Genomic DNA, 25,379 nt, shown 5'->3' on the forward strand with positions numbered 1-25,379 from the left:
CTGTTCCCATGAGGCACAGGGTCAAGACTGATTTGCATATGGCCATGTCTAAACTGGGGTGGTGTAGTGGGCAAAAGAACGATGGATTTAACCCAGATCTCTTGACTGGGGGAGAATGTCTGCATTGTCAGCATTCCGTCCATCATTTGTTTGTTGTAACGCTTTTCGCCCTAAGTGGGATGGGTATTCCCAGACGTGGGACCCGTGCTCACTACGCCACTGGAGTCAAGCTATCCTGGCTGATGACGGCTGATAGCCAGAAACCGGTCCTAGGATGCTTGATTCCGGTCCAGGGAAGACATGGCTTGGCAGTTCGGGCTGGACTGTTCCCATGAGGCACAGGGTCAAGACTGATTTGCATATGGCCATGTCTAAACTGGGGTGGTGTAGTGGGCAAAAGAACGATGGATTTAACCCAGATCTCTTGACTGGGGGAGAATGTCTGCATTGTCAGCATTCCGTCCATCATTTGTTTGTTGTAACGCTTTTCGCCCTAAGTGGGATGGGTATTCCCAGACGTGGGACCCGTGCTCACTACGCCACTGGAGTCAAGCTATCCTGGCTGATGACGGCTGATAGCCAGAAACCGGTCCTAGGATGCTTGATTCCGGTCCAGGGAAGACATGGCTTGGCAGTTCGGGCTGGACTGTTCCCATGAGGCACAGGGTCAAGACTGATTTGCATATGGCCATGTCTAAACTGGGGTGGTGTAGTGGGCAAAAGAACGATGGATTTAACCCAGATCTCTTGACTGGGGGAGAATGTCTGGATTGTCAGCATTCCGTCCATCAATTGTTTGTTGTAACGCTTTTCGCCCTAAGTGGGAGGGGTCATGACACATGACTTGTCACTACCCACAGTGCACAATGTGACTATGTCATATATGTGTCCGGGATTTACATCAGGTTGATGTTGTAGCACCCTCAAAAGCTGCAGCCGTTGCAGCAACCAACATGTGGCTGTGTGTAGATTGTCATTGCACACTGTTCCGCACACCATGCCACATGTGTTATCGGATGTGAGGTGCACATGTATGCATGGGACACGGAGTAGCGTGACAAGGCCATGTCAGCATCCTCACAAGGAATGTGTGGTGAGTCATGACATGTGCACCTTCATGGCAAGGTGTGTGGGCTGGACTAGTGTAATGTCATGTGACCTGTGGCTCCAGTGTTCCGCTACCAGTCTCTGCAATCGGCATCCCACTTCTGCTGATGTGTGGGTGTATGTCACTCCTGTGTTGCGTCGGGCTGTGCACTTGCACTGGGACACAGCTGTGTCCATGGCGTGGCATGGGGAGGTTCTCAATCACCGTGTGTAGCTGGGTCTTGGAAGGAGTGTCACCTTGCATCCATACGTGTCCTGGGCATGTAGCACATACCTGACTCCCTATGTAGCATGTGTGTAATGCCAGATTTACATGTGCTCAGTAGACATGAGTTGTTCTCGTAGTGCACTCACTCTTCCTTGTCACTTCCAAATTACTGCAGAGCGCCGCCTCTTGCCCGAAGAATTCCAGACTTGGTTACCATGCAGGAGAATGACAGGATCCGGCTCTACCGCTTCACCCAACCGTTGATTCTGGAGCTGACGGCGAGACTGGCACCACACCTGCAACCGCAGCACAGGTATCCTACGGCACTGACACCCCAGCTGAAGGTAATGGCTGCCCTACATTTTCTTGCCACGGGTACCTTCCAAAATACCATAGCTCATGTTGGTGGCATGTCCCAGAGCATGTTCAGCGGTGTGCTGCATGATTTCTTGGAGGCCATGTTGATTCACCTGGATGACTTCATCAAGTTCCCAACCCCTGAACAGATGACTGAGGTCAAGCGTGGATTCTATGCCCTGGGAGGGATGCCCCATGTCATTGGGTCCATAGATGGGACACATGTAGGTTTGGTACCACCACACGCACGGGAGGTGGCGTACCGCAATCGGAAGCACTACCACTCCATCAATGCCCTTGTGGTGTGTCTGTCCAATATGGTGATTTCACATGTCTGTGCTCGTTTCCCAGGGTCAGCACACGATGCCTACATCATGAGGCGTAGCGGGATGCCTGATATGATGATGCAGCTGCGCAACGAACGGGCATGTGTTGTTGGTGGGTACAGTCTGTCTGTCCTGTATTCTGTATAGCCGACCAGCACGACCGCTTCACCAGTTCTAACGGTGTCCATGTGCTTCCCATGTAGGGGACGCTGGCTATCCCAACATGCCTTGGCTGCTGACACCTCTCCGCAACCCCATCACGCCGGCCCAGCTCCGCTATAACACCGCCCATGGCCGGACAAGGCGAGTGATAGAGAGGACGTTTGGCATGCTGAAGAGCCGATTCCGGTGCCTCCACAAGACCGGCGGTGCACTCCCTTATGCCCCGGCGAAGGTCTGCAAGATCTTCATGGTCTGCTGCATGCTGCACAACATGGCAGTTGAAAGAGCTGTGCCACTCATCCTGAATCAACATGACGAGGACCATCCACCCGTGGAGGACGAAGGGCTTGGCAATGGGGCTAGTGATGTGGAGGATGTGGAGCCGCAAGAGGACATCCGGACTCGGCTCATACGCGACTTCTTTGCTTAGTGGTGAGTACCAGGGTCTGAGTGTGCACGCATTGGTCCCCGTGTGGCATGCGTTGTGATGTGTGTCTCCACCTGCATGTATGGCACGTGGGTCAGAGGTGTGTGTGGGTGTGTCACTGGAGTGATGGTGGCAGTGATGGTAGTATTTCCCCAGTCATAATTGTGACCTAGCATGTTGTCATCCATACATGTGTCGAGTAAATGCACATGCAAGTGGCTGTGCTTTTTGTGGCTGACTTCTTGTGTGTCTCTCTTCCCCAGGTACCTGCGCATGCCGTTTGCTGGTTGCATTGTTGTGGCACTGCTATTCCTCATGGACATGACATCGTGGGCTGACTCAGCGTTACAGGCACGGACACGTTTGGAAGTCTCCATGGGGTAAGGGATGCATCTGGGGTGTATTGGGTGTGGCAGTTGTTCACGATGTGTGCACACTGCCCGGTCGGGGTTTGGTTCCTCTGCAGTCATGTGGCATCCCCATGGGACACGACATGCAGCTGGGTACACCTGAATAGATGGGCTGCCTGGTTGTCAGTCATCAGTGATGGGATAGTGGATTGTGATGATGGCATCAATGTGTGTGACACTGCCCTCGGACACATACGGTTAACATTGTCTTGACATGGCGTGGGACTTCCACATCAGCGGATCTATGGTGTATGTCAGGCTCTCCGTGTGCAGCTGTGGGTTTTAGCTGTTAGCCGACACTTGTGTGCCAGTTCCATGGCTATCACGCATTTGTGCTGCAGAAGGGGGGTGCCAGTGTTGGACCCACATGTTACTCCACATGATGTGTTCATGTGTACTTCAAGTTGCCTCTGCAATCCCACAAACATGACTAATAAAGGTGTCCCTATGCCTCCAAGGTGCCTCTTCTCAGTCAATGCTGGTGTGTTGGCACGGTGCATCCTGCATGTCTGGCATGGTATTCCCTGATTGTGGCTATGTGTCAATGTGTCGAGTGGCAAGATGCAAGCTGTGTGTGTGTGCTGAGACTGTGTATTGGGCATGATGTCCATGACTGTGTGGGTATTGTGACATGTGCCATCCCCATGCATCCAACGTTGTCCATGACCCCATTCTCTGCATCCACCGGACTCAAGCTTGCAGGACATGGTTCTGCCACCTGTCTACACATACCTGGCTGCCCCCCAGGACACTGGCCAGGATCCCTGACCTCTGCGCATGACTGTAGCTGTACTCAATGTGTCTGTCAGCACGGTTGTTCGGCCACCCCCTCAGCTGGTTCTGCCCATCACGGGTGTGTATGGTGCTCCATGTCTGTCTTGCCTAATAAACTGTGACCCATGTGTCCTGTGCCAGACTCAGGCCCCAGGGTGTAGATGGTTGAAGTGAACAGATGACTCAGGCATGTTTAGACTGTACAAGACACATGTTAGGTAATAATGCTACCAGCAGGCATCTACTCTTAATAGTGTGATTTATTATTGGGGGGGGGGGGGACAAAGTGAGGGGCTTTCCGGGATTAGGGAATCCAAAGTTCAGTAGGGGAGTTGGTGTCCTTGCCATTGGAAATCCTCAGAGTCCATGCCACAGTCTTTGTCAACATTGGTCAGCCAGTGACCAGCAGGGCCATGTGGCAGAGAATGTGTCTTGATGCTGTGATGCTGTTGCTCCAGTGGGCCAGGTGCCAGGCCAGGTGTCCTGGGAGATGGTGATGTAGCAGCCACCCTCACGGTCCTTTCCGTGGACGACCCGGCTTCCTGCGGGGAACCTCAGCAGCAGGCCGTGACGACGTCTGGGATGCTCCGTCGGATGTTTCCTCCTCCTCCTCCTGATAACTCCCTGTGGGTGGTGATGTTCTCCGCCTTCTGGCACAGGGAGGGTCGGCCATGGTGTCGGCCATCCGACGGAGTGTAGCGTGAATCCCCTGGAACGCCGTCACTTGCTCAGCCTGTCTGTCCTCCATCCTCCGTTGGTGTACCTGTAGACAGGCTATTAGCTCCGCATGTTGCTGGGCCTGCTGGACCTTGATCCCCTCGAGGACGGACACGACCTGGGCCATGCCCGTGGTGTCCTGCCGGTATGAGTCCAGGATGTTACGGACATCGGAAAATACCGGATCCCCAGACAACTGGTCAGGCTCGCGCCTCCGCCGTCCTCCACTCCCACCACCCCTGCCCACTTGCGTCTGGCCTGCACTTGTGGGCACATCGGGTCTCCGGGACCCCTGAGGGGTGGCATTGGCGTTGTCGCCTGCCTCCTCCTGGGTGCCCGGGACACCGTGTCCCTCCTGGCGAGCCTGGCTGCATTGTGGTGTTGGGGCAGGGATCCTGGGTGTCTCCTGGGATGTGGCAGGAGTGGGGGTGGTGGTTGGCACGGTTGTACCTGACGCAGGTGCTGCAGGTGGTTGGACACCAGAGGGGCCAGGTCGGTCGGGGTCGTCCGCAGAGTGGTGAGAGTGGTCGCTGCCGGTGGGATCGGTCTCCTGCAGATCCGGGTCCTGTGAGTGTTCCCCCCCAGTGTTGGGGGGTGCAGCACGACGTTGACCTGTGTGTGAGAGAGAAAATGTTAATTTTGGTCCATGCAACATCCATGTTTCATCCGTTTCAAAGTTGGCACATTTCCTCTTGGAATTAGGATCTGTCTTGCATTCCACTCACAGTGCACTTGTGCATGGGTGTGTCCCTTGGGCACCAATTTGGCCCCTTTAACTATGTGTGGCACAGTCTTACTGTGGAGTGTGCAGGTGTGGCGAGCCATGCATTTGCGCCTTCCTTGTAGCACTGTACATGTGCACATGGAGTGGATCCACACACTTATATGATGCAGGTGGCTGTCCTTGTGCTCGTGTACAGGTTGTGACATGGCCCTGCGTTTTGCCATGATGAATAGGGGGGGTTCTGGCACTGGCCACCCTTGTCTACATGCACGCAGTCCACCTGCTGACGAGCAGACATTCCCGCACACCAAAGGACTGATTTGCTATCCCTGTGTCTCCCTCCTTCTCTGTCCCCCTCTCCCTCCCTCTCTGTCCCCCTCTCCCTCCCTCTCTGTCCCCCTCTCCCTCCCTCTCTGTCCCCCTTTCCCTCCCTCTGTGTGTCAGCCTCCTCCCTCTGTCCGTCTTCCTGTGTCTCCCTCCCTCTCTGTCCCCCTCTCCCTCCCTCTCTGTCCCCCTCTCCCTCCCTCTGTGTGTCAGCCTCCTCCCTCTGTCCGTCTTCCTGTGTCTCCCTCCCTCTCAGTCCCCCTCTCCCTCCCTCTGTGTCCCCCTCTCCCTCCCTCCGTGTGTCACCCTCTGTCACCTTGGCCCAGCTTCCTGGGCACACACTGTTAGCAGATCTTTGAGTGGCCCTTGGCCTGTTGATGTGAGTTTGTTTCTGATCTCCAGGCACCCATTTTGTCTGCTGTGTGTCTGTGCGCTGCTGCTGTGGTGGTGTGTGCTGCCACTCTTTCACAATGTTGGCTGTTCATTAGCTGCTGTCATGTGCAAAACAGTGCCTTCACCCCCATGTGTTGATGCAAGGCGTCCGCCATTTGCTGGCAAGTCATTCCTGTGTTGGGACACAGTGTTTGTCTGGCTGTGACCTAGGCCATATGGGCACAGGGCATTGTTGTCTGCTTTGGAGTCGCACTATGTGATTTTTGGTGCCCAGCCTCCCGCCATCCGGGTTACCGTGTCATGTGTTGTTGTCTTCTGTGGCCTGTGACTTGCCATTGTCCAGCTGGGTGCATGGGGCATGGTGGCAGCAGTGGCATGTGCCTGCTCATGGAGTGTGGTTGAGTCATGCGATGGCTTGTGGTGGTTGCGTGCCTGTTAGTAATTTTGGTTGTGGTTGCAGTTCCCCCCATGTGAGGTGCGTTGTTTGTGTACTCACCCGGGTCTCGGAGTCCTTCTACTCCTTCAACTGCCTCCACCGGCAGTATGGCCATCACCCTCTCCTCCCAGGGATGGTACTGTATGGCTCTGCGGGAGGGCCCTCCTCCGGTGGCGTTGGCCTGGTCGTGTTCCTCCTGCCTTTTGGCTCTGACCCTCCTCCGCAGATCGTACCACCTGTTCTGGCAATCCTGCTTGGTCCTCCTGGTGTCCGCAACAGCATTCACAGCATCGACGATGGTCTGCCACATGGCTGTTTTGGCTGCCTGGCTGGTGCTTCTGACCAATGTTCCAAAGATCTGTGGCTCGACTCTGAGGATTTGATCAACAAGGACCTCCAACTCTCGGTGACTGAACTTTGGATTCTTGGTAGTGGGCATGGTGAGGGGTGTGGGTGGGGATGGTGTGGGTGTGTGGGGTGTGTGGATGTTGGGGGGGGGTGTGGATGGTTGTGTGTGTGTGTGAATGTGATGAGAGGGTGTTTGTGAGGGTGGTCGTGTGAAGGTGTGCAAGTGTAAGGTGTGGTGTAGCTTGTAGTCTGGTTCTGTGGTGTCTGGCAGCAGTGAGTCTGTTGCAAAGGCTCATGGTTTGTGTGTGTGGGCCCTTTTTATTGGTCCATGGGTGGGTGTGGCAGTTTTTGAATTTTGGGTGGGTGTGTTATAAGGAGTGGTGGTGTATTGGGCCTCTGTTTGTTTTTGGCAGTTGCAGGTCAGTGATTGTGTTATTTTAGTGGTTGTTGGCCATGTTTAGTGGCTGTGTGCCTTTCGAATGGTGTATTCTTGTGTTGTTTTATTTTGTCCTGGTTGTGTACGTGCGTTTTGAGCGTGTGTACGGTGTGTACATGGGCCATTTGGTTGTACGATTATGTCCTTGTGTGTGGCTTTGTACGACTCGTACATGCGGTTGTGATGTTGGGGCATGGGGTGCGCTCCGTACTTAGGAGGTTGTGTTGGGGGTGCGCCAGGAACTACTGGGGTGTAGGTTCACGGTGGTACGACACGTACTGGGGTGGGGGTGGGACTGGAACGTACTGGGGTGTAGGTACACGGGGGGTATGACACGTACTGGGGTGGGGGTGGGGCTCGAACGTACTGGGGTGTACATAGACGGTGGTACGACACGTACAGGGGTGGGGGGGTGTACATTGACGTTGGTACAACACGTACTGGGGTGGGGGTAGGACTGGAACGTACTGGGGTGTAGGTACACGGGGGGTATGACACGTACTGGGGTGGGGGTGGGGCTCGAACGTACTGGGGTGTACATTGACGGTGGTACGACACGTACAGGGGTGGGGGGGTGTACATTGACGGTGGTACGACACGTACAGGGGGGGGGGTGTACATTGACGGTGGTACGACACGTACTGGGGTGGGGGTAGGACTGGAACGTACTGGGGTGTAGGTACACGGGGGGTATGACACGTACTGGGGTGGGGGTGGGGCTCGAACGTACTGGGGTGTACATAGACAGTGGTACGACACGTACAGGGGTGGGGGGGTGTACATTGACGGTGGTACGACACGTACAGGGGTGGGGGGGTGTACATTGACGGTGGTACGACACGTACAGGGGGGGTGTACATTGACGGTGGTACGACACGTACTGGGGTGGGGGTAGGACTGGAACGTACTGGGGTGTAGGTACACGGGGGGTATGACACGTACTGGGGTGGGGGTGGGGCTCGAACGTACTGGGGTGTACATAGACGGTGGTACGACACGTACAGGGGTGGGGGGGTGTACATTGACGGTGGTACGACACGTACAGGGGTGGGGGGGTGTACATTGACGGTGGTACGACACGTACAGGGGGGGGTGTACATTGACGGTGGTACGACACGTACTGGGGTGGGGGTAGGACTGGAACGTACTGGGGTGTAGGTACACGGGGGTATGACACGTACTGGGGTGGGGGTGGGGGTGGGGCTCGAACGTACTGGGGTGTACATAGACGGTGGTACGACACGTACAGGGGTGGGGGGGTGTACATTGACGGTGGTACGACACGTACAGGGGTGTGGGGGTGTACATTGACGGTGGTACGACACGTACAGGGGGGGGTGTACATTGACGGTGGTACGACACGTACTGGGGTGGGGGTAGGACTGGAACGTACTGGGGTGTAGGTACACGGGGGTATGACACGTACTGGGGTGGGGGTGGGGCTCGAACGTACTGGGGTGTACATAGACGGTGGTACGACACGTACAGGGGTGGGGGGGTGTACATTGACGGTGGTACGACACGTACAGGGGTGGGGGGGTGTACATTGACGGTGGTACGACACGTACAGGGGGGGTGTACATTGACGGTGGTACGACACGTACTGGGGTGGGGGTACGACTGGAACGTACTGGGGTGTAGGTACACGGGGGTATGACATGTACTGGGGTGGGGGTACGACTGGAACGTACTGGGGTGTACATGGACGGTGGTACGACACGTACTGGGGTGGGGGTACGACTGGAACGTACTGGGGTGTACCTAGACGGGTGGGGGTATACATATACGGGGGGTACGTGTCGGACGTACGGGGGCTGGGGGGAGTGTTGGGCACGTATGCGGGCACATGTCTCCATGGTTGCTATAGGTGTTCGGTGCGGACGGTGTTTTTTCCATGCGGTTGTAGGCTCGGACGCACGGGATGGATCGTGATTCCTCGGTCGGACTTGGATTTTTACGTTTGTAAGGTAAATCGTCCGAGGACGTGTCGGACACATTTTCCGACCCGAGGACGTGTGGGGAATGATTCCCAGTGCGGTTCGTATGGACTTTTTACCATGCGAATCGTGATTGCCAGTTCGTACGGCACTTGTACGATTCGTACGGTAAAAAGACCCGATACGAGTCGTACGGGGACATTTTTTACCGGATCGTGATCGGCACCAAAGTGGAAAAAGGTTGAGGAACAGTAAAACGGGAAAACAGTGACAAAGCAAGAAATCGGAAATTAAAAAGAACCTGCAAGAGCGAGATAGCAGGGGTTTGGTATCTGGTAGTGGTTTAAAGAGGCATCAGGTGGAATCAAGACTGCACAGCCTTGAGTTTCGGCACCCCAACCTTCGATACCACTGGCCAAGGTAACTTTTCACACTCCCTATACCCCAGTAAGATTGTCACATAGTTACAAAATGTTCTCACCTTGTAGAGAAAGAAAAGTAAACACCAATCTCCATGTTAATAGTATAAGTAGCAATTTGTTAGAAGCATAGCTTGACATTTGACCTCTGTCTTTATGCGCACAGAAAGTGTGACTAGATAGAAACAAAATCTGAAGGCATTTTTATTGTTCACTCACCTGATGAACTCCAGCATGGCTATTTTGGGGGTGCTACAGCACCCACACATCCCTACTTCAAGTTCCTATTCATCCATCCATTCTCTATCTCCCCTCTCTCTTCTCCCTTTTGAATGGCTTTCTCTTTTCTTTTCCTCTCCCTCACACCCTCACACCCTCTCTTTCTCTCTCTCTCTCTCTAGATGCCTCCCTGTGCCTGCTGCAATAAACCCTGGGGAGTTGGGAAAAATGAAGGAGGCACCAGGAGCGGCCCTGGGCTTTCAAAACTGGCCTCTATTAACACAACCGTTTAATTAGAGAGGTAACATCCTGATGCGGTAATAGCATTGCTACAGCCTGGAGATGCATTATTGCCCTGGATTTGGGGTTTTCTTCCCATACATTTGAAAAACTTGCCTAAACAGCACTGCTACGCGTCTACCACATATATGCAGGCGGAGTTACCACCGTGGTGTGCTGGCCTTTCATAGCCATTACTCTATTTAAACAGCTGTGTTAATAAAGTTTCACGCCAATATCTTTTCAGAGGGCGAGAGCAGGTGAGATCTGGGGCTGAGGACATGTCAGAGATAAAGTGTGAAACTGCTGAAGAATGTTCCTTGGGGCACGCACTCCATGTTTAAAGTAATAGCAAAAATGTACTTTTTGGTATTAAATGTCACTCATGCTTCGATTTTTCTTCAATCACTGCTGCCAAACTGTCAGTCTGTGATCCTGATTGTGCTGAACATAGCGCTTTGAGAGCAGAGCATAAGGCTGTTTTCCCACCAGTACAAGCACCGCCTCAGGGCCCTCACACCATAGAGGGGCTGGCACCACGGGCACTAGGCTCTGCTTCTATATGGAGTCTGGGAGCTTGTCCTCCCAGCAGATCACTTGTAGGTGTCAACAAACCTGCAGAAAGTCAGGGCACTGAGAGGCCAGGCTCAAAAGCAAGCTTCTGTCTTTCAAGGGCTGAAGCAAGGAAGAGGGCTCTTCCCTCAGTGTGGCACAGTTTAACATTGAAAATGAAAATCCTGGAAACACATCTAATAACTTGATTTTGAGAACATTTAAATGAAGCCCAACATTTTGCTAAGTTGATAAGCGTTGAACAATGTAAAGCTTGTCAATTTCTTTAAAATGGAAACAATATTCCAATAAATTGTATTTGAAGACACATTTTCAGGCAAAACTGTTTTTTAGATTGCTCCCAGTCAAAGGGGTTTATGCAGAGACTCTCTGTGGCAACATATATTTATGCAAAATTATTTTTTAAATCTGCATCCTTAACAAAGTGTGCAAAGAAAAATCTTCCCAATGTCGTACATTACATTGAATTACATTCAACTGAAATTTGGGAATATTTAAAATATTTCATGGAAAACCATGTCATACAATTACAGCTCGAGCAGCACTTACCATGTATGCTGTCATTTGATTGAAAATAAAGCATTGAAAATGACCTCAATGGGGTAGACATCACCGTCTACAATGCCAATACAATAACCCTAATCTCAGCCCTAACTCCAACTTTCACCCTGTGCAAAGAATCGTGGAAGAATCGCGTAAGTGCAGCGCACATGCTTTGACCCTGATGACATAACAGGGTTGAGGTGCTAGTAGGGGGGCAAACTGTTAGGAGGGCAGAAGGTAATAAAAGGAATTTAAGAGCCTTTATGAGCACTGAGGCCAGTGTAAACAAGGGCGGTGCAGGAGTACAAGTCAGGAGTAGCAGCTGCTAGCCACACTACTCATAACTGACGTCTGTGCCTGACACTGAAGCTCCCAAACCTTACACAACTACATCCCAGAACCTAATCCTAAATCTGGACATTACCCAATCCCTGATTCTAACAATAACCCTGACCTACACTCTAAGCTTACCCCAACCAAGATCATTACCCCACTGCTGTTCCATACCCTAGCCCTAACCGTGTCTTAAATACCAAGTCTAACTCTGGGCATCCTCCTCAGCCTGACGCTAACCATAACATGTACCTTAATCCTAACCTTACCCCTGACCTTGCCTGCAGCCTTACCCTTGACACTGACCCAAACTCTGAGATCTAACCATAAGCTGAACATAAATCTAACCCCTACTTTATGCATGCATGCATTTATTCAATTTATTTGTTTTGTAAATACCTGGTTTGTGACCGGATTTACTTTGCAGCATTTAGATGAAGTTGCAACAAAGTTGTTTTTTAGTGATGAACCGTAGCTCTGCCGGCACCTAGGCAAACCTAGCAAACCTATACATTTTTGAAAACTAGACACCCAGGGGAATCCAGGATGGGTAGACTTGACTGCCTCCCACCAGGTTCTGTTACCCAGAATCCCTTGCAAACCTAAACAATTGACCAAAAAAACAAATTTTCCCCACATTTCTGTGGTGGAAAGTTCTGGAATCTGCGTGGATCCACAATTTTCCACCCAACACGCGTTCCCCAAAGTCTTCCGAGAAAAATGGTACCTCACTTGTGTGGGTCGGCATAGTGCCCGCGACAGGAAATGGTGCAAAATGCAACGTAGTCGCACCTCACTTTCGCAGTGAAAAATGACCCTTTTTTGGCAAAGTGCCTAGCTGTAGTTTTTTAACCCTAGCTCTGCCGGTACCTAGGGAAACCTAGCAATCCTAAACATTTTTGAAAACTAGACACCCAGGGGAATCCAGGATGGGGTGACTTAACTGCCTCCCACCAGGTTCTGTTACCCAGAATCCCTTGCAAACCTAAAACATTGTCAAAAAAAACAAATTTTCCCCACATTTCTGTGGTGGAAAGTTCTGGAATCTGCATGGACCCACAAATTTCCACCCACCCCGCGTCCCCCAAAGTCTTACGAGAAAAATGATACTTCACTTGTGTGGGTCAGCCTAGTGGCCTTGACAGGAAACGGCGCAACACGCAACGTGGTCACGCCTCAATTTCGCAGTGAAAAATGACCCTTTGTTGGCAAAGTGCCTAGCTGTAGTTTTTGAACCCTAGCTCTGCCGGCACCTAGGCAAACCTAGCAAACCTATACATTTTTGAAAACTAGACATCCAGGGGAATCCAGGATGGGGAGACTTGACTGCTTCCCACCAGGTTCTGTTACCCAGAATCCCTTGCAAACCTAAAAATGTTTCCAAAATAACACATTTTCCCCACATTTATGTGGTGGAAAGTTCTGGAATCTGCATGGATCCACAATTTTCCACCCAACACACGTTCCCCAAAGTCTTCTGAGAAAAATGGTACCTCACTTGTGTGGGTCGGCATAGTGCCCGCGACAGAAAATGGCACAAAATGCAACGTGGTCACACCTCAATTTCGCAGTGAAAAATAACACTTTTTGGCAAAGTGCCTAGCTGTAGTTTTTTAACCCTAGCTCTGCCGGTACCTAGGGAAACCTAGCAATCCTAAACATTTTTGAAAACTAGACACCCAGGGAAATTTAGGATGGGGTGACTTGACTGCCTCCCACCAGGTTCTGTTACCCAGAATCCCTTGCAAACCTAAAACATTGTAAAAAAAACACATTTTCCCCACATTTCTGTGGTGGAAAGTTCTGGAATCTGCATGGATCAACAAATTTCCACCCACCCCGCGTCCCCCAAAGTCTTACGAGAAAAATGGTACCTCACTTGTGTGGGTCGGCCTAGTGACCGTGACAGGAAACGGCGCAAAACGCAACGTGGTCACGCCTCAATTTCGCAGTGAAAAATGACCCTTTGTTGGCAAAGTGCCTAGCTGTAGTTTTTGAACCCTAGCTCTGCCGGCACCTAGGCAAACCTAGCAAACCTATACATTTTTGAAAACTAGACATCTAGGGGAATCCAGGATGGGGAGACTTGACTGCCTCCCACCAGGTTCTGTTACCCAGAATCCCTTGCAAACCTAAAAATGTTTCCAAAATAACACATTTTCCCCACATTTCTGTGGTGGAAAGTTCTGGAATCTGCGTGGATTCATAATTTTCCACACAACACACGTTCACCAAAGTCTTCCGAGAAAAATGGTACCTCACTTGTGTGGGTCGGCCTAGTGCCCGTGACAGGAAACGGCGCAAAATGCAACGTAGTCACACCTCAATTTCTGTGGTGATGTGATGTTGATGAGAATATCATGAAGTCACATGGAATGTTTAAAGGGTTCTGCTCGAGGGTTCTCGGGGAGAGCAGTTGGGACTCTGGACTGTAGCTGTGCCGGTTGGGACAGCTCTCTGTATCTTATAATAAATACTACACGTGAAAAGCATCCTAGTGCCATCGCCTTATCTTTACAGTGGCGACAGAGGATGGGATAATGAGTTGCTACTTCTGTCGCATCCGTACGTCTTGACTGCCGGAGTTCCAGGCATTAAACTGTGAGCATTTTTTTTTTATCTCACGTTAAATCGTTCGTCTACAGGGAGTGTTGTCGTTCGTTTACAGAGAGCCGTGCCCATTTCATATTTTATTCATATGCCTGGAGCTCATAATTAAAAAGATAACAGAAGATTCTGCAATTAAGCCTTCATGCGAGCAAAAGATAACGGAAGATTTTGTAATTAAGTCTTCATGCGAGCAAGAATTCACTGCGCTGTGATTTGGTTTGGAAAGAGGGAAAATACCTTGTTGAAAGATTGTACTTTCTCCTGTTCTCCGTTTTCCCCGGTCGTCTATCTTCATCGTCATTGCAGGGGGCCGGAGGTGTTCGTCCGTCCGTTGTCTCTCCTGTTTGATGACGTGGTAGAATCCTCATTGGAGATCAGCGAAGGAGGTCAACGCGGATTCTACAATCTACGTTGTGCGGGAAGCATCCTCAACTGAGACGCTTCGAGGTTGTCGTCAGCGCGCAACGTTGTATTCACAGCGGCCATTTTGGATTGGTCATTTCCTTACTATTTGTTACCATCAACACAACGTAATGTTCAGCTGGGAGTACCAGAGCGTTACCCAGAATCCCTTGCAAACCTAATAAATTGTCCAAAAAAACACAGTGAAAAATGACCTTTTTTTGGCAAAGTGCCTAGCTGTAGTTTTTGAACCCTAGCTCTGCCGGCACCTAGGCAAACCTAGCAAACCTATACATTTTTGAAAACTAGACATCCAGGGAAATCCAGGAAGGGGAGGCTTGACTGCCTCCCACCAGGTTCGGTTACCCAGAATCCCTTGCAAACCTAAAATATTGAAAAAGAAAACAAATTTCCCCCACATTTCTGTGGTGGAAAGTGCTGGAATCTGCGTGGATCCACAAATTTCCACTCACCCCGCCTTCCCCAAAGTAAAATGGTACCTCACTTGTGTGGGTCGGCCTAGTGCCCGCGACAGGAAACGGCGCAAATTGCAACGTGGTCACTCCTCAATTTCGCAGTGAAAAATGACCCTTTTTTGGCAAAGTGCCTAGCTGTAGTTTGTGAACCCTAGCTCTGCCGGCACCTAGGGAAACCTAGCAAACCTAAACATTTTTTAAAACTAGACACCCAGTGGAATCCAGGATGGGGTGATTTGACTGCCTCCCACCAGGGTCTGTTACCCAGAATACCTTGCAAACCTAATAAATTGTCAAAAAAACCACATTTTCCCCACATTTCTGTGGTGGAAAGTTCTGGAATCTGTGTAGATCCACAAATTTCCACCCACCCCACTTTCCCCAAAGTCTTACGAGAAATATGGTACCTCACTTGTGTGGGTTGGCCTAGTGCCCGCGACAGGAAACGGCGCAAAACGCAACATGGTCACACCTCAATTTCGCAGTAAAAAATGACCCTTTTTTGGCAAAGTGCCTAGCTGTAGTTTGAGAACCCTAGCTCTGCTGGCACCTAGGGAAACCTACCAAACCCACACATTTCTGAAAACTAGACACCCGGGGGCTTCCAGGGAGGTATGGCTTGCGTGGATCCCCCAACGTTTCTCCCTCCCTGGAAGCCCCTGGGTGTCTAGTTTTCAGACTCACACAAATTTCCCACCACCCAGCATTCCCCCAGGCCTCACTTGTGTGGGAGGCCCAAGTACCCGTGACAGGCAAGGGCCCAAAACATTTTTTGATAGGCAATGTTGATGTCGCATCACTACGTTTTGGGCCCTTGCCTGTCGTGGGTACTTGGGCCTCCCACACGTCATTGCACCCGGAGCCTACTTGGGAGGCCTCACTGCAGCTGACACACGCTGCTGCCTAAGAAATTGATTTATCCAGACAAGAAGAACAATACCCTACAGTGCACCGTCACTGTAATCAGCACCACACTGTCAAACAGAACGCTACGGCTGTAGCGAACTTAAAGAAGAGCTTACCGGCCATCTAACATCCTGAAGTGCCGTCCTGACCTCACTTTGAGAACACGGCCGGGTCCTCACATGAGTTTTTACCTTCACCTTTCACTTCACTGTCACAGAGGCAGCACTCTCTTCATCCAGATGTCCCTACATCGTTAGTCCTGAGGAGACCCCCATTGATAGAAGGGTCGAAACGCCGTCGACAAGTAAAAAAGAACAGACCATTACCCAGCCCGTATCATTGTGTACTAAAGCTGTAAAAAATACTGTATAAGAATGGTTGTTTTTCACAACTGATGGAAACCGTGTACATAATAATTCACTTTGTATATTCACTTATTGGTTCCATTTCTTCACTTGGGGACACAATGCACAAACAGTACTACTTTTGACTGAAAGAAGTGTACCTATTGTTTATTTATTTTTTCATAAAATATGTTATACCGAGCAAACTGTGTAGAAAGTTTTTCTTGCCCTCTGACATTAGATAGTCCTTTTATTGCGAATGTGCACAAGTATTTCAAATATTAGTTCTATTTATCCACAGGAACCATTGTTTTCTTATATATCCCACACAAGTGAGGCACCATTTTTATCGGGAGACCCGGGGGAACGCTGGGTGGTGGGAAATTTGTGTGAGCCTGGTGATGCCACAACTTTCCAACACAAAATTGTGTGAAAAAGTGATTTGTTCCAGCTAAAATTGAGGTTTGCAGGGGATTCTGGGTAAGGAAACGTTGGGGGATCTATGCAGGCCATGCCTCCCTGGAAGCCCCCGGGTTTCTAGTTTTCAGAAATGTGTGGGTTTGGTAGGTTACCCTAGATGGCCACCGGGCACGGAGCCAAAAACCCAGGTGACCCCCCTTGCAAAACCAGGTGGTTTTGAGTTAGCCAATTTTGATGTCGCCTCACTAAATTTTGGGACCTTGCCTGTTGCGGGTACTTGGGCCACCCACACAAGTGAGGCACCATTTCTATCTGGAGACCTGGGGGAATTCTGGGTGGTGGGAAATTTGTGTGAGCCCGGTGATGCCACAACTTTCCCACACAAAAATGTGTGAAAAAAGTGATTTTTTCAGCTAAAATTGAAGTTTTCAGGGGATTCTGGGTAAGGAAACGTTGGGGGATCCACGCAAGCCATACCTCCCTGGAAGCCCCCGGGTGTCTACTTTTCAGAAATGTGTGGGTTATGTATGTTTCCCTAGATGGCCGCCGAGCCCCTGACCAAAAACTCATGGGACCCCCCTTGCAAAACCAGGTTGGTTTGTGATAGATAATTTTGATGTCACATCAATAGGTTTTGGGCCCTTCCCTGCCGCGGGTACTTGGCCCACCCATACAAATGAGGTACCATTTCTATTGGGATACTTGGAGAAATGCAGGGGGGTTGGAAATTTGTTGTTACTTTCCGCCGTGTGAAAATTTGGGCACAATAATGCAAGAAAAATGTCACAGTCACATTTTGAGGTTTGCTGGACATTGTGGGTAAGATAACTTGTTGGGATCCACAAGAGAGACATCACCATGCACTCCCATGGGTGTTTAGTTTACGACAAAAACTACTGTTGCTAGGTTATTCTTAAATTAAATGTACAGCTTGGCAGAGAGACAAAACAGACAAAGATTACTGCACAGCCATCTATTCCTCAAGCACACACACATACTGGTTGGATTTGGCACGAGGGCAAGTGATGGTTCAGTATATAACATTGTATTAACAAGAGATTTCTCAAAAATGAAATGCACTGTCAATAATTGAATGGACAAAAAACTGAACCAGTGACTCGCAGCTCATGAGCTGTAAAGCCACTTCAAGGCACCAACCGCTTTATAGGCCATTCACACACCTTTCATACATGATACACACAAGACCATTTACACCACCAGGCACAAAACCAACACATTACAACATTCACAAAAAAGGACAAGGTACACCCTGCTTGACAAAAACAGAAAAGACACATTTTTATGCACAACCACCAATTCCTCAAGCACACATACATACTGGTTGGATTTGGCATGAGGGTGAGTGATGGTTCAGTATATACAGTTGTATTAACCAGAGATTTCGCAAAAATGAAATGCACTGTTAATTGAAAGAACGAGAAACTGAACCATTGACTCACAGCTCGTGAGCTGTAAAGCCACGACAAGGCACCAACCTCTTTACAGTTCATTCATACACCTTTTATACGTGGGACACATACAAAACCATTCACAATGCCAGCCGTGGGTCCAGCACATTACAACACTCACACCAGCAGACAGCGCCATTCAAGGCCCCATCACTTTCACACGCCCACATTCCTGACACTGCAACCACACCAGCCCACGGATTGCGTTGAGTGGCGTTTGGCTAGCAGTGTGTGTAGTGACCAATAGCTAGTCACTAATCACACACCGCCAGCTAAGCACCAGTCCACGCACACTGCCAGCCAAGCACCAGTCCAAACACACCCCCAGCCAAGTGCCAGTACAAAAACACACCTCCAGCCAAGTGCCAGTCCACGCACACCGCCAGCCAAGCATCAGTCCACGCATACCGCCAGCCAAGCGCCAGTCCACGCACACCACACCGCCAGCCAAGCGCCAGGCCATGCACACCACACCGCCAGCCAAGCGCCAGTCCACGCATACCGCCAGACAAGCGCCAGTCCACGCACACCACACTGTCAGCCATGCGCCAGTCCACGCACACCACCAGCCAAGCGCCAGCCCATGCACACCGCACCGCCAGTCAAGCACCAGTCCATGCACACTGCCAGCCAAGCGCCAGTCCACGAACACTGCCAGCCAAGCGCCAGTACAAACACACAGCCAGCCAAGCGCCAGTCCATGCACACCGCCAGCCAAGCGCCAGTCCACGCACACCACACCGTCAGCCATGCGCCAGTCTACGCACACCACACCGCCAGCCAAGTGCCAGTCCACGCACACCGCCATCACATTTAGGATTTTTTTTATATAAATAAGAAAACACAAACAAATTGCAAATAGATACAAATCTACTAACACAAAAACTGAAACTGAATACACTACACAAATGCCAACCTTGAAACTGAACAAAAATATTAAACAAAGAGGCCAGGCAGGTCACTTTACCAATCATGGATGTTCCCAAAAATTCTTTTGCTTGTGGTACATTCTAAAACAAGCAGGCACACACAGCCCAGGGTTAGAAGGACACTCGGGGCAGTACATACGAGTCTCCTTCCGCATACCTCTTCGCCAACAGACTCTACATCTCCTACTGGGAAAGTCTTTTGAGGGTGTGGGAGGAATGTGATCAGGAAAGTGTTGATCTTTCAATCTAGCAACAACCTCCACCACTCCAACTCTAGGAACACTTGCCTATTCCTCTAAAACAAGGCTGCCTATTACAGACTCCTGAAACTTAGCAAAAGTCATCTTTGATTCAGGACAAGAATCCTGGAACACAACAAAAGCATTAAAGGTTGCCAAGTGGAAAAGATGGATAGCTAACTTCTTGTACCAAATGTAAACCTTACGAAGAGCAGCGTAAGGTTCCAACCTATGATCTACTCTGTCAACTCCACCCATGTGCCTATTATAGTCTAAAATGCACACAGGTTTGTGCAATTCAGCAACCTGCCCCAAACAGTCACAGGTGAAGTGCTTTCATCATGGATGGTAGTCAGCATGTAGACATCTCTCCTGTCCTCGCAACGCACTGCACTGTCCCCGCACAAGCTTTTGACAAACAAGTTCTTTTGGGAAACCTTTACGGTTAGAGCGGATAGTGCCACAAGCAACAGTGTCCGCTTTTGCCAATTCCCTGAACAACCGCACACCAGTGTAGAAGTTATCTACATATAAATGGTGGCCTTGGTTAAAAAATCCTCTACCAAGTTCCCACACAATTTTCTCAGTCACTCCAAAAGTGGACGGACAACCAGGGGGGTTAATCCTGGATTGCTTAACGGTGTACACCCTGAAATTAGAGACTTATCCAGTTCTACTATCACACTGCATATACAGCTTAATTCCATAGCGTGCCCTCTTACTAGGAATGTATTGCCTAAAAACCAAGCGGCCATTGAACAACACCAAAGAATCATCCACTGCTATTTCTTTCCCTGGAGCATAGATCTCAGAGTGGAGAGAAAACTCACTGCCTGAATCTTACCCTCCCACCTCTGCCTCAGAATCAGAGTCAGTCTCTGGACCATGGTCAGAGGAAGACTCAAAAAGCATACCAACAACCTGCTGAGCAGTAATCCTGTGGCTAGCCATTATCTTTACTAAGAAAGGAAACTGCACAAACAAGTCAACAACAACCAACACTGTGCAAAATACGTAAGTAGAAAAAATGTGTGCCTTAATCACAAAGATCAATATACCCAAAAACTATACGATTCACTTGCAAGAGACCGCTACACTCACCAGCACCTACTCTGCAGAGAGACAGCAAAAACGATATCCCACTAGAAAGAAAAAAACCAAAACCAATTACTCACAAAACAACAAAATACACATCGAGCACAAATGCAAAAAGTTTTTGACACTCAGAAAACAGAAGCCAAACATACTGCAATTTTTACATCATTTGCAAAAAACACATTCATGCAGAGAAATGAAAAAGATTTACATTGTACAAAAAAAGAGTCTCTTACCAAACACAAGCAACTACACAAACAGCAGAACCAAAAGTAACAAAACCGTAACCTGGAACAGTCTAAAGAGCAAAAGCTTTCAACTACAGAAAAAAGGGAGAAAAAAAGCATTACAATTGAAATTCACAAAAAATAAAAGAATTAACATTATAACACACTGTCACTACCCAATTGGTCAATCTGCCAGATGGGCCTTCTAATAGGGCTGTGCAAAAATGGGGGTGAACTTGACCAAGGGATCGGGTGAGCTTGTCTGAGGGCGGGGCAGAAAACAGCAGACAGAAATATGCCCCCCTTGCAAAAGAAATAAATCCCTGGTGCCTAGTAGGGTTTTCTGCCCCCCTCCCGCCTAGGGCAAAAAGGCCACAAAAAAGGGGATGATCTGTCCACAGGAGGGGCAGAAATAACAATAACCAACTTTATAAAAGAAATCTGCCCCCTGGAGGCGGCCCTTGCCCAAGGGGTCGCTTCCATTATAATTTCAAATACGTCCCTGGTGTCTAGTGGGGTATTCTGCCCCCCGGGGGCAGAAGCCAAATACACGGGCCGATCTGCCCGCAAGGGGGGGGGGGGGGGCAGAATACACATAAAAAAAAAATGAGGCCCCTGGAAGCGACCCTTCCACAAGGGGTCGCTTCCATTTTTTAAAAAAAAGATCCCTGGCTCTAGTGGGCTTTTCTGCCCCACCCCGGGGACAGAAACACCAAAAAACCAAGGCAAACAGTCCCCAGGTGGGGCAGAAAAGACTTTTAAAAAATGTGCCCCTTAAGGAAGCGACCCTTTCCCAAGGGGTCGCCTCCTTTAGCTTAAAAAAGGACTCTCTGGTGTCTAGTGGGGCAGAAAGGTCAAATACATGAGCCGATCTGCCCCCAGGGGGGTGCAGAGTACACATTTTTTTTTAAATGAAAGGCCTGGAAGCGACCCTTCCCCAAGGGGTCGCTTCCGTTTTTTAAAAATAAAGATCCCTGGCTCTAGTGGGATTTTCTGCCCCCCCTGGGGCCAGAAACACCAAAAAAACAGACCCCAAGGGGGGCAGAAAAGACTTTTAAAAAATGTGCCCCTTAAGGAAGAGACCCTTGCCCAAGGGGTCGCTTCTGTTTTTTAAAAATAAAGATCCCTGGCTCTAGTGGGCTTTTCTGCCCCCCCTGGGGCCAGAAACGCCAAAAAACAGTCCCCAAGGGGGGCAGAAAAGACCTTAAAAAAATGTGCTCCTTAAGGAAGAGACCCTTGCCCAAGTGGTCGCTTCCTTTAGCTTACAAAAGGAGTCCCTGGTGCCTAGTGGGGTATTCTGCCCCCCCCTGGGGGCAGAAAGGGCAAATACACGAGTCGATCTGCCCCCTGCCCCGCGGCCCCACCGGAGACCAAAACCTACCTCCTCCTGCTGGGACGCCTGGAAGCAAATGGCTTCCAGGCGTCCCAGCGCTTCCTGATGACGTCGGCGTGCGCTGTGTGTGCTGACGTCATGGGGAAACGTGGGGGGGGGTCGGGGTGGCAGTGGTAACTCTTCTGCTGCCATCCCCCTCTGTGGGGGCAAGATCGATGCCCCAGGGGGTAAGCGCCAGCGCTTCCCCCAGGGGTTGTGCTCATGACGAAGTGGTTCCGTCATGAGCACAACGGAGCGGTTCCGTCATGAGCACAGCCCAACCGATGCTCACGACGGAACCGCTCCATCATGAGCATCGAAGGGGTTAAAATACGAACGGCCAGATTTACAAAGATTTTTCATCAGGTTTGTGTTACTTTTATAACACAGACCCAACGAAAAATCTTTTTCAGGATTTTCAAACCAACGCAAATTAGTATTTGCGTTGGTTTGTAAGGGAAAGTAACGCAAACCTTCTTTTACGTTTCTCTGCATCAAGGGGACGTCCCATGGGTAGTACATGGGCGTTCCTATGTAACCTCCCATGGTTTTTGATGCAAAACCCTGGGGCATATTTACAATATTTTGGTTTGAGAAAGCACCGCAAGCGTTCTACCTGTGCTGCCCTAGGCGAAAAGAAAAGGATAAGATGCACCATATCTACAAGGTGCTTTCCTGTCCTTTCTGCCAGCACCGGCGCACAAACTGCAGCCGAGCGCCAACGTAGGCACCCATGCACCATGCGCAAGAGTGTCTGTGTTGTTGGCATGATTGTTGTTGTGTAGTGAAGGACACCTTCCTGCACAAAAACAACGGAGGTGTTCTCCTCATTCTTCGTGTGCTGCAGATTGCAGCACACGTTGAAAGAGGAAAAAATGAGGAGAAATGTAGACATTTTTCCTAGTTATGCCTGCTTTGGGAATGCATTCGTTTTGGCGCTGCCCCAGATGTACGCTATTTTGTAAATCTGGGGCAGTGTCAAAAACCAGGAATGTTGCATGGGAACACCCAAAGCAACACCCATGGAACGTCCCTTTCACACTGAGTAAGGCATTGCCTTACTCCATATTTACAAGCCCATGAAAAACCACGCAGGGTGGCTTTGCATGGCCTTATAAATATGGGCCAGCACACTGAGCCTCCAGAGCCTCACAAAAGCGACGCTCTGGCAGCGTGAAAGTGCCGCAGGGGCATTGTATATATGCTCCCCTATTGACTAATAACAGTAAACAATAAGTGCCACAAATTACCGCCACTTGAAAGCAGGTGTTAAAAAGGAAAAGTACTTTTATTTCTTCTAAATTTCCCCACTATGAATGTGTGTTGCACTGTAGAGCACACTTCTAAAGTGGGAAACGTTTTAAAGTTAGTTTAAGAATTGTATTTTGCACTGGAACGGTATCATTCCAGTGCAAAATCTATGCTAGACTCACTCAGACACCTTTTTACTATGGTACAAAGATGTGTGAGTGGTCGCACTACCTGATTCTGCGCCACCGCTAGGGAGAGGGTAGGAGAGTGCATATCTCTGTAGAATTGGTGCTTTCCTGCTCTCCCCAAGTCATACAAAGCAGTGCAGCAACTTTGGGTGGTGTGCTGCATTCCGTGACACTTTTGTAAACCTGGGCATGAATTTAGTCTGAAACTTATATTTTAAGAGTCTCAAATTAATCCAGAGAAGCTTATTTGTAATTTCTTATGCTACTCAACTGGCATGAGCGACATATGGGTAATATTACAATGCCTGGGAGGCCACGTGCTCTCTTTTTAAACATGTCTGGTAACTTTAACACTTATAAGGAGGGCCAGTGAAATGATGCAATTTTGCAGCCGCAGCATTTTCTGCATAAGTTCGCATTTGCACATTTGCCACATGAACTATCATTTGCTGCATAATCTGCAGATTAAAAAAAACAAATAACATTTCTGGCTCAAATAGATCAAAAGTATAAAAAACAAAGTGACGCTCAGAGCCGTGGAGTGGAAGTCCCTTCTCAAAGGTTGAATGGTCATCTTTTTGTTGATTATTGCTGTATTTGGGTGTTAAATTGGTAAAATATGAGGGGAACGTTTTACCCAGACAGTTAGTAAGTGTAAAAATGTCAAAACAATAAAGTAATACTATTGCAAAATGTGCTGCATTACGCCTCAGAATTTGCCTTTTCTTGCTGCATAATTTGGTCCACATAATTTGGTCATCACCTGCCACGTACATCTGATGATCCTGCTTATAAAAGAGGTGTTATAGTTACAGCTGCTGATCTACATGGTGCACGACTCCAGCAAGCCAGGGTGCTGCCTGGCAGCGGGCCAAGGGAGAGCCAGTTTACGTTGCATTTCCATCTTTCGACACATTAAGCATTGCCATATAAACATACAGTCTCAGGGCAGCAGGTTTCATAGTCCCCTGTATGGAGCCCTTCTTGAGCACTGTATGGGTGGCCCGGGTGGCTCATTCTACGCTCCATGCTGTGGTGCATTTTGTCAGGGGTGGGCACTAGGCTGCCAGTAGCATTCGCCAAGCCACTGGCATCAATTTATCAGTAGTGGCATTATTCGGTTTGGCGCACATGGTTAGTACATTAAATTAATTACAGTGGCCAAACCCTGATAATGCTTCTGAAAGAAACTTTCCCAGCAGAGGTGCCTGAATGTCATGCCTACCTGCCAGGAGGAGCTGCAGCAGGCGCATCCTGCTGCAGATGTTGCTTTGAAACGCTCCGTGAGGAGCGGAACAATGTGTTCACTACAATGCTGCTAGAGGCAGTTAGGATTGGCCCCTCACAGCTACTGTGCTTCTGTGTTTTTCCGCTCACAGAGCAGTGCACCATCCTCAATTCCACTAAACGTAATGGGCACCATTCCTGCATTTCGCTTTCCTCGCGAGAATTTCGCACACTTCACCATGTGGAATAAATCAGTTCTGCGTGCATGCGTTTGAGGCAGTACTTACATGATGGATGTCTGGAAGCGTTTTACATCGCCTCGCTGCGGTCCGACAGCCTCTTGAATAAATGCGGTAATTCAAACCCACTGCTTTCCTTCTGTCCCTATATTGGGTGAGGGATCTCTGTAACCATTTATCCTAACGTTTTGCCACGCCAAACTTTTTCGCATTGGTCTTTGCACAATACAGATAAAAGTATTTTCACCCTCGCCCATTCCTTGATCGCTCGTAGTACCCAGCCTTACCCAATTCTGCAAGGGTTCTAGTTACCTTCACTGACCCGCGGTGCACCATGCTTTTTTTATTTCTAGAAAAGTCTTTAGTTTCAAGTTCCTGCACAGCCCCCATGCACTAGATTTCTTGCTACACCATCTATTTTCCTAGATACATTCGTAAAGTGGTTTCAGGTTCGCCTCCCAGAGGCGCACCTCTCAATGTTCATCCCTTGGTTCTGACCCTGGTTTGTCTACTTACAATCCTGGGAAAGGAGT

General features: G+C 49.5%; 1 long non-coding RNA gene across 4 annotated transcripts in view; it reads right to left on the bottom strand.

Annotated features, from left to right (window-relative positions):
- Window positions 1–25,379, bottom strand: part of LOC146871812 (uncharacterized) — an 85,027-nt gene that overhangs the window by 15,467 nt on the left and 44,181 nt on the right. For 2 of the 4 annotated variants that reach the window (XR_014959608.1, XR_014959610.1), the window contains one exon: window positions 20,349–20,389. The exons of the other annotated variants lie outside the window; for them this stretch is intronic. This is a non-coding gene — a long non-coding RNA (uncharacterized LOC146871812). The remainder of the gene's footprint in view (window positions 1–20,348; window positions 20,390–25,379) is intronic. 4 annotated transcript variants of the gene reach the window in all.

This window comes from Triturus cristatus, chromosome 1_1, assembly GCF_964204655.1.
Source record: "Triturus cristatus chromosome 1_1, aTriCri1.1, whole genome shotgun sequence".
Taxonomy (NCBI): Eukaryota; Metazoa; Chordata; class Amphibia; order Caudata; family Salamandridae; genus Triturus; species Triturus cristatus.